Here is an 11,474-nt window from a genome sequence, read left to right on the forward strand (position 1 = left end):
AAAATCTAACAAAAACTTGGTACACGTTTAAGTCCCATGGACGCAACATGTCCATCATGCTTGGCCTGCGATAAAGGCTTGGTGAGCGGATCGGCTATGTTGTCATCCGTCCCAACCTTACAAATCGCAATTTCCTTTCTTTCAATGAAATATCTTATTACATGATATTTTCTAAGTACATGTCTAGATCTATTACTAGACTTTGGCTCTTTAGCTTGGAAGATCGTCCCACTATTATCACAATAGAGAGTGATGGGATCATTGGCGGTAGGTACTACTCTTAGACCTTCCGTGAATTGCCTAATCCCCACAGCTTCCTTGGCGCCTTCGATCCGCAATGTACTCACCTCCGTTGTTGAATCCGCGGTCACGGACTTCCTTGAAGCTTCTCCACTAATAACGGCACCACCATTGAGCATGAAAACGAAACCAGCTTGTGATTTCATGTCATCTCTATCTGTTTGAAAACTTGAGTCCGTGTATCCATTAACACGTAGCTCGGTGTCTCCTCCAAACACTAAGATATAATCCTTAGTTCTTCTCAAGTACTTAAGGATGTTCTTGACGGCTATCCAGTGACTCTCACCTGGATTTCCTTGATATCTACTCGTCATGCTCAAGGCATACGAGACATCAGGACGTGTGCATATCATGGCGTACATGATTGATCCATCAGCGGAAGCATAAGGGATCATCTTCATGCGTTCAACATCATGGGGTTCGGAGGGAGATTGAGTCTTGCTCAATATAGTCCCAGTTACCATAGCTACCAAACCCCGTTTAGATTTGTCCATGCTGAACCGTCGAAGAATCTTATCAACATAAGATTCTTGACTTAGTGCCAATATCCTCTTGGATCTATCTCTATGGATCCGGATACCTAATATGCGTTGTGCCTCTCCTAAATCCTTCATTTGGAAGTGGTTACCTAACCACTTCTTAACAGAAGACAACATTGGAATATCATTTCCAATGAGTAGTATGTCATCGACATACAAGATTAGGAACACAACATTGCTCCCACTTGATTTCATGTATAAACATGGTTCTTCAACACTTCGAGTGAAACCATTCTCCTTTATAACATGATTGAATCGATGATTCCAACTTCTAGATGCTTACTTATGACCATAGATGGATCTCTTAAGCTTGCACACTTTGTTAGGATTCTTAGAATCAACAAAACCTTCGGGTTGTATCATGTACACCTCCTCTTCTAAATGCCCATTTAGAAAAGCGGTTTTGACATCCATTTGCCATATTTCATAATCATGAAATGCGGCAATCTCTAACAAAATCCTTATGGATCTTAGCATGGCTACGGGGGCGAAGGTCTCATCATAATGGAGACCTTGGACTTGGGTAAATCCTTTTGCCACTAGCCTAGCTTTGTAGACATCATCATGTCCTTCTATGCCATTCTTGACTTTGAAAATCCATTTGCATTGGAGAGGTCTTGCCCATTTAGGCAAATATACCAAGTCCCAAACTTGGTTTTCATGCATAGAATCCATTTTGGACTTCATGGCTTCAAGCCATAAGGAGGAATTAGGACTAGAGATTGCGGACTTGTAGGTGGCGGGCTCGTCACTTTCTAAAAGCAACACATCGAGTGTTCCATCTTCTTCGATAAGTCCCACATATCGATCGGGATGGCGAATAACTCAGCCCGTTCTTCTAGGTGGAGAAGGGACAACCTCGTTAGACGACGAAGGAACATCTTCTTGCGTCTCTACTTGGGTTTGTGGCTCTTGAACTTCATCAAGTTCAAAATTTCTCCCACTCTGTCTCTTAGAAATAAATTCCCTTTCTAAGAAGATAGCCTCGCAAGACACAAACACTTTGTTTTCTTGAGGTTTGTAGAAGTAGTATCCTCGAGAGGTCGAGGGGTAACCTACAAAGATGCATTTTTCGGATCTTGGGGCAAGGTTGTTGTCGGTCTTTGCCTTGACGTAAGCATCACATCCCCAAATCTTCATATAGGATATATTGGGAACCCTTCCCGTCCACATCTCACATGGAGTCTTTTAGGTGGTCTTTGTGGGACTATTGTTCAAAGATCTAATTGCGGTTTGAATCGCAAATCCCCAAAACGAGTTTGGTAACTCGGTTTGACTCATCATGGATCGAACCATATCAAGTAAGGTTTGATTTCTCCTTTCGGCAACACCATTAAGTTGTGGTGTTCCGGGTGGAGAAAGTTGTGATATGATACCACAACCTTTCAAGTGTGAATCGAATTCAAGGCTAAGATATTCTCCACCACGATCGGATCGTAGTGCTTTTATCTTTTTGTTCAATTGGTTCTCTACTTCATTTTGAAATTCCTTGAATTTCTCAAAAGCTTCACTCTTATATTTCATTAAATAGACATGCCCATGTCTACTCAAGTCATCGGTGAAGGTTATGAAGTAGTCATAATTTCCTCGAGCGGTGATACTCATTGGTCCACATACATCGGTGTGTACGAGTCCCAATAGTTGGCTAGCTCGTGTCCCTTTACCACTAAAAGGATTACGAGTCATTTTGCCAAGTAGGCAATATTCGCATGTACCATATGATTGATAATCAAATGGTGTAATCACATTACTTGAAATTAATCTTTTGATGCGATTCTCGTTTATGTGACCTAATCGACAATGCCAAATGAACGATTCACTTGGGTCACTTGATTTGAGTTTCTTTGATTGAATGTTATAGATATCATTAGTTGGATTTGAGGTTTCTAAAATGTAAATGCCATTAATAGAGGAAGCTTGGCCTATAACCAAGTCGTTCCTAGAAATAGTACAACGATTGTTCTTAATGACAAAACAAAAACCGTTCATGTCTAGCATAGCGATAGAAATAATGTTTTTAGAGAGTGTAGGCACATAAAAACAATTATGTAAATACAACTCAAATCCATTAGGCAAGGCTTATACATAAGTTCCTTTGGATTCGGCCGCTACTCGAGCTCCATTTCCAAGGCGTAGATCCACATCTCCTTTTCTAAGCCTCTTCACGTCTCTTAAACCCTGTAAATGATTACAAAGGTGAGAACCAAAACCGATATCCAGTACCCATGTCGTAGTGGAAGTATAATTTATATCAATAACATAAATTTCCTTAGGAATTTTACCTTTTGGAACGATGATTCCTTCCCTTATATTTCGCAAATATACGGGACAATTCCTAAGCCAATGTCCCATGCCATAGCAATAATGGCACTCATCATCAACTTGCTTGAAGTTTTTCACTTTCTTTCCCTTCTTCTTGAACCTTTTGCCCTTTGAAGCAAGAACTTGATTGCTTGAGCTCCCACTAGTTTTGGCATCTTTATCTTCCAGAGACAAAGATCCTATAGATTGTATGAGGCGGTCTTCCTGAGACCGGCTCACACGAGACCTTGTAGGAGGTTTAGAAGAAGTGATGAAGTTTAGGTTTCCATCCGAACCAATCCCAAAATGAAGTTCTCTAGTAGTGTTGAAATCATTGTTGGAGCAAACGTTGTCAAAAACATTGTGACAAGACTCAATAGTTATCGGTGCGGTAGCGTTTGATGGATTCATTGTAATGAACTACAAGTATGCAGTAAAAGGAAATATTAACATTTGTCTTTTTAATATCATACTTGTAAATAAATTAACAAGATATGAGCATTTATATAGTGACCTGTACCCAACTATTATAAATGATTCCAAGATCCAAATTCATATTGACTTGGGCACGGTAGGGCCGATTCATCCCTTATCAATATAACTCGGTGGATTAACACTTTAATCGATTCTACTTTTAGAAATCTTGGTCGATAAAATTACATTAACATTTATCTTTAGCCCGGAACACATGCGACTACGGTCACGAATACTTCCGTTGAGCTCAATCCAAATTTCGAATAAATGTGTCCATGATCCAAATCCACATCAACTTGGGCACGGTAGGGCCGATTCATCCCTTATCAACATGAATTCGGTGGATAGACATTTATCACCCACTTCCCCTACGTAACAAGTTTTGTACCCCGGTAGGGCCGAGTGCACTCCTTCGCGAAATAGGTTTTCATGGTTTTTAATTTTTGGTAAGGCTATGTCTCAATTTATTATTTTAGCGAGAGGTCATGTCAATTTATTATCTATCACGTTTTAAGTGAACTAAAGCGGTGAACTACGATAATTCTAATTGACACGGTCGATAAACTCGATTAAGAGATGATGCATGTTTTAGTTATGGCGATTTAGCGATGCATGCAACATATAAATAAAAATGCAAAGCATAAATTAAATCCTAGTATGGCCTTCCTAAAATAGAAAATCTAATTAACTATTACATATTCGGAAACCAACTCCATTGGTCCCTTGAACTTCGGTTTTGGCGCGCATCTCGAGGTAACACCGTCTTTATGTATCGCCTTCTTGAGTGACACCGTCTTCAAGGAACTCCGGAATAAATAAATTACATAACAAATTACATAATTTCCTATTATACATTTGTAATTAAAATAAAATAAATCTATTAAATTACAAAACGGTGATACGAGATCACAATAAATTACAACCGAATCGATATTCCCATACATTTCGGGTAATACCAATTAAAAACTAAGGCCATACTAAGTAAATTACATAATTCAAAAATTACATAAAATAAAATTATGACAATCATAAATAAAATGCAGCATTATAATATGTATGAACATGCCCAATTTTATGCTAAATCGCCTTTAAGGAGCCAATATCGTATATTTAACGGTTTTTACGGATTTGCGTGATTCAACCTTTTAAAAATCACAATAAATTACATAAAATCATATTTATGCACAAGTTAATTACCCTAACCAGCTTAGGACTCAAGATTAGTATCCACTAACTATTTGACTATAATTAACTTATATTACTTAAATTGTTCATTAATGGACCCAAAATTACAATAAAATGCTATAAACTCCAAGTAAATCATAAAAAATTTCAATTAAATTCAAAATTTGAAATTTAAACTCATGAACATTCTGAAAAAATACCATGACACTCATAATGTTCAAAAAACTTAGGTTAAAATTTCGAAATATTTATCGGAAAAACTATGTTGCGGTTTATCGGATTTATCAATAATAATCATAAAAACATGAGAAAAATTATATTCATAAACTTTTCAATTTTAGATCTGAAAAAGATAATAAAATGCAACATGTGACGTTTCTCCTTAGTCATGAAGTATGTTTTAGCAATTATTCACTAATTAAGTCACTATTTATGCTATTTTTCATCAAAAATTCATAAATCATGCATGAAGATTTCATTGTAGCTTATTATTTTACACACATCTTGTAAAATTGCATGTGACAACATACTAAATTTATATGACCAGATTCGAAATTTATCTCATATTAACCCATTTTTCATATAAATTCGGTTTTATCATGAAAAATCCATATTTCGAGCATAAGAACTCCAAAAATTATGAAAATTTACAGGTCATCTAAAAATAATATATGTGAAAACATATCCATAAACAACTGTAAAATTCGAAGTTTAGCTAATTTTAGTCCGAAAATGACATTTTAATCATAAAATCACATTTTTAATGTCATTATTATATAAGATGAACAATAAAAATCCATAAGTTAACCAAAATATCCTAAATACATTTTAGGATCAAAAACTTTAACATGCATAATTTATTTCGTGATATATCATAATAACACAAATTTACAAGTTTTATATGTTAATCGTATAACTCGGAAAAATTATAACCGATTTGCATGCAAACAACCAAAGCTCTTGATACCGCTTGTTAGAAAACTATATCTCATTACTTGACATATTCATATATTTATGATTTAATTTAGTCATAAAATTAAAAGATAATCTTATGCATGCAAACAATAAAAGATTTAAAGAAGAAATCATCAACCCTTACATTGTATTTCGGATTTTTGGGCACAAGTGAGTTCTCCTACTCACTTGTTCTTGAGCTTTCCAAATATTGGATGAACAAGGATTCAAGTATAGAATCCCTCCCAAGGAATAATACCCAAGATATACTCTTAACAAAATTAATATTATTAATACTAGAACAATATTAATTTAAATAAAATGACCAAAATATATTTTGTCCTCTTGGGATTTCGGTCAAGAGGAGGAAGAAGAAGGAAGAAATATTTTTATCTCTCTAAAAATATTTTTGATGATGCAAGAATGAATAATAATCACTCACTTTGCATGTAGTGAATTAGTTAGATAAATGAGCAAAAGACCCTTGGTCTTTTGTCAAGGAAAACCGGGTAGGAGGGGGAGGGAATGGCCAATGCATGTACAAGGTTGTCTTCACAAGAGCAAGTAGGTATGCATGGCTAGGATACTAGGCTTAATTATATTGTTTTCCACTCACAAACTCAACATAATATAAACACCATAATCCCTCCTAATTTCGGTCCAAATGAGATAAAATGGATTCCATTTTATCTTTGTCAATTTGTCATATGTCACATGTCACATAAAATTGTTATGTATTTTTAACATATTAAAAATCAACGTATTAATAAAAATACGTCATATACAAAATTGACTTAGTAATTCACAATTACTTGTACCAAAATACTTTACCAATTATAAATCACAACATCTTGTATTTATAATAAATTATTCATTCAAATGCAATTGTTTCCTTAAACAATGATTTCATCTAAGTAATAAAACAATTCGATCACTTAGACTGTATCTTATTTAATCAAATTATAATGAGATACGTAAATATTACTTCCAAAATCGTCCGTCAATTTTAAGTAATTTAATTAACCCGTATCGTCATACGATCAATTAAATGATCAATTAAGAGTATTATCCTTTAGGTATGACCTAAGGGGATCAACTGATCACCACCGTCGCACGACAGTAATGTCAAACTCTAGTCAGCCAATCATTACCGATATGTGTGGACCAGTTGACAGTAAAAATACTTCCCAAATGTATTCTTTAAAATGAGACTTAAACATGTGATCATTATGATCGACAGTTGTGATCGCATTATTGTCGGAGGACACATATTCCAACAGGAATATCTTACAAGAATTATGGAGTTTACTACTGAGGTGATGCCTTTTCAATTTCATTCATTATATGGTAAGCTTAGACTCCAGCACCTCATGTTTGCTGATGATTTACTGCTTTTTGCTAGAGGAGACAAGCAATCTGTTCTTGTGCTACTCAGATATTTTATTACCTTTAGTGCTTCCTCTGGTTTGCAAATGAATAATCAGAAGTCTAACATTTACTTTAATGGTGTCCAGAGACATGTTAAAGATCATATAATTGGGTTGTCTGGTTGTGTAGAAGGTAAACTTCCTTTCAAGTACTTGGGAGTGGCCATTACAGCTGGAAAACTTGGGAAAGCTGAATGTCAGGTACCGATTGAAAAAATCATTGATAAAATTAGATCCTTTGGAGCTAGGAAAATTTCTTATGTTGGTAGATTGATTCTTGTGAAGTTTGTCTTAACTTCTTTGTTTACCTACTAGGCAAATATTTTTCTACTTCCCAAAGGAGTGTTGAGGAAAATTGATAGCATTTGTAGGAATTACCTCTGGGATGGCACTAATATTTATATGAGAACCCCTCTAGTAAGCTGGGAACATGTCTGTACTCTTAAATATGAAGAAGGATTGGGTATTAGATATAGTCCCACATGGAATATGGCTACTATTGGGAAGTTGGTGTGGTGGTTGTATTGCAAACGTGATAGTTTATGGGTCAAATGGGTCCACCAGATTTACATCAAAGGTGACCCTTGGGATAGTCATATTCCTAAATCCCATATGAGTGGGAACTGGAAAGCTATCTACAAGGTTAAAGAGATTCTCAAACCAGGTTATGGTAATGGGGCATGGCTTGCTGATCAGCAGGGATATACTGTAAGTTCTGGATATGAGTGGCTTAGGCACAAGGAACAGAAAGTAGGATGGGCTAAGTTACCGTGGACTACTTGGGCATTACCTAAGCATCAATTTTTAAGCTGGTTGAGTCTCAGGAATGCGCTAAATGTCAAGGACAAACTTTACAGGCATGGTATCTATCAGGATGCAGACTGTTGTATCTGGAGCAATGGGGTGGAAACTATTTGTCATGTATTTCCGAGCTGCAGGTATACCAGGAAGATAATAGAAGGGGTATGTGACTGGTTGCATATGCCTGTACCTCAAGGTAATGGTATTGTGTGGATTGGTAGAAGGAAATGAAAGCCACTGGAAAAAAATATTTGTCTGACTGTTATCATGGCAGTTAACAATGAAGTCGGCAACGAGAGAAATCGTGCACTATTTGGATGGAAAATTGCAGCATCCTAAAATGCTGATACATCAGATTCAGCTGCTTATAAGACATCAAATAGCCAAATGTAATGTAGTACTTAATGCTATTGACAAAGCTTAGATGACCTCTTTGATGTAGGTGATCCTTGTAATGTTATTATCTTTCTTAGCTTGTAATAGTCTTTTTGAGCTTAATGAGAACTTATATTCTACCAAAAAAAAAAAAATAAGACATGCTTTCCTTTACTTGTTATATCTCAAAGTTTCCATCTTTTGTGTTGGTTATTGTCACCATGTGTGAGTAGTGCCTTGCTAGGATGGAGGGGGACCTTATATAGAGTTATAGGATTAGATTATTGATAGGTTCATATACCCATCTAATTAGACTCCTCTAATTAGATATATAAATTACTCATTAATTTATCTTATAGATCTAGTGCATGCATGATGTTAATAATCAAAATAAGGAGAAAACGATTTTTCTTACATTGGTGAGACGGAATATTGGGCACAAGTAAGGACTCCTTCCTTCACTTGTTCTTAAGCTCAAAGTAAATGGATGATCCCCTTAGTCCCAATAGTGTGAGAACCTCCTTTCAATTGCGCCAAGACTACCCCTTTAAATCCAATCATATATGGACTAGATATAGTTATTAGATGACCTTAAAATTTGTTCTAATATTATTTCTATTACTACTATAGTAATCTAAATAAATTAGATTTTGAACAATTATTTTCTAAAACTTAATTTTATAGAGAATAGAGAAAGTAAGAGATATATCTCAAAATGTATGAATGAATAATTGATGAGAATAAAAACAATTCTTATTCTCATAAGGGGTGGAAAACCGGTGGGGGAACAAGGGCCAAGGGAGCCAATGCATGCCATATTGCTTTTTCAATTGTTCTTCTCAAAACAAAACTAGGGTGTAGTATATAATAGGATAGTAATCATTATGTATTTAACAATTAAAAACAATTAACCATCCTATCCTAATAACCCTCATAAAACTGGTGCCCATGTATAAAATGGAATCCATTTTATTTTTGTCAATTGTCATTTTGTCATATAATGTGTGACATGTGACTTGTAACATGTTATTAATAATATTAATACATATTTAACAATTAAATATCATTACATATATTAATTTGGTTATATACAACAATTGACTAGTAATTCACGATCACAAGTAAATAAAATAGTTCATGTTAATATAATCTGCAACATGTTGCAATTATAATTAATCGTTCATTCTTAATTTAATTGTTTCATAAAACAAAACTTTAGTAATTTAACATTTTAATTAATAAAACGAATCTCATTTAATCGAATTACAATAAGATTCATATTCTCACTTACATACGTAAATTGTTCAATTTTAAGAAATTAATTAATCTGTATCAGCATACAATTAATTAATTTATCAATTAAGGGAATCGTCCTTCAGGTGTGACCTTAAGGGATCAACTGATCACCACCGTCAAAGGACAGTAATGTCAAACTCTAGTCAGCCAATCATTACCGATTCTTGTTGATCAGTTGACGGATAAATATGAATCATCCCTTCATGTATTCTTATCACGAGTTTTATTAATGTGATCGCACTATTGTCGAGGACGCATACTCCAACAATCTCCCACTTGTCCGAGACAAGTGTGCGTCACCAATTCTCTTGTCCTATTACTATCTCCCACCCAATGCAAGGTATCTTGCAGGTCGTCCTTCCAAGTGATCATATCAAGAGTGGTTTCCTCGATCTGGAGAGTAACTGTCTCACTGGAATTATATACCGTAGATACCTTCCGAGCGTGGCCACGCATTTTCAGTTCACTACTCCTTGAGTGGCCCTGAGATTTTTAAATAACCCTAACAAGGGGGTGGACAATTCCTATCGCACTATTCCCTTTGTCTAGCCACTGCTCATCATGACCCAAAAGATGCCCATTTGACCTCATTTACGAAAGTCGTAGAGCATAATTTAAAGTCACTCAGAAATTGTGCCAACTTGGGCGAACAGTCTCTAGTCAAAGAATTGACTCAAAAGAATACTATAGTAGCTCTCGTCACGACCAGGCTATGCGAATTACCAGAACTCTATAAGTGGTCACTGCCCGATAGAGTGTCTCATACAGTCTGCCTATGTGATCGACTAGTCATCTCTTATGACTCTATGGCACTTGAACTTGCCATCAATCGTATCACACTCTAGTCACTTAGAGACGTCACCTCATATAAGCAACTAGGGGCCAATACTATGTTAATCCAGTTCACTTTAATAGGGTTCAATATTGTCTCAACAATCTATTTGGATCTAACAAAGTAATAAAAGAGTTTGTGATTAAACTCTAACGAAGAATGTATTATCATATATGTAAAATTGATATAATATCAATTACTACATAATATATAATCCATTTTTAATTTTGTATATGGTTATAAATTTCAACTGAATTGAAATGATATGACTTGTCATGTTAAGCCCTTGAGAAGGCTTTGGTTAGTAAGTCTCAGCAATACTTTGCACTTAACTAACTATACTATATACTTTTTCCCTTTGTTATGTATAATCTTTATTATAAAACTTTTTAGTACGTGTCTAGATCCAATCTAGACATAGGCTCTCTTGCATTAGAATAGCTCCCACTGTCCTCACAGTGAGTAGGGATAGGCTTCGGTTATTGTAACAAACTACCATAGTTCCTCCAATTCACAAAATCGAATCCTAATATCATCCCTTCCTTCTTGCATATCTCATTATTGCAAGTGTACTCAATTTCCGTTGTGCATATTTCATTGTTCAACTGCCTAGGATGTTTCTAGCAGATATCCTCCTTAAATAATATAGGCCAGATGGTTCCCTAACCATCCATATATGTTTAGAATATGGTTTTTGTGTAACTCCTTGCACATAAATCCATCTCATTTCTAAATGCTTAGCTTCATATCTTTAGTACTTCATGAGTACTAACTAATGAACTATGTGGCTATATAGAGACTTCTCTCAAGGATTCGATTTTCAACATCTCGTCATACTCCAAGTATACGAGGTTTAAGAATGGTAATACATCTTAGCGTAATGAATTAATCCCGCAGCGGAAGCAAATGGATTCAATTCCTTCATGTTCAATACTTTTGAACTTGTCAAGATTCTTATTAACATAAGAATATTAACTTTAACGCTAATAT

This window comes from Silene latifolia, chromosome 4 (assembly GCF_048544455.1).
Source record: "Silene latifolia isolate original U9 population chromosome 4, ASM4854445v1, whole genome shotgun sequence".
NCBI lineage: Eukaryota > Viridiplantae > Streptophyta > Magnoliopsida > Caryophyllales > Caryophyllaceae > Silene > Silene latifolia.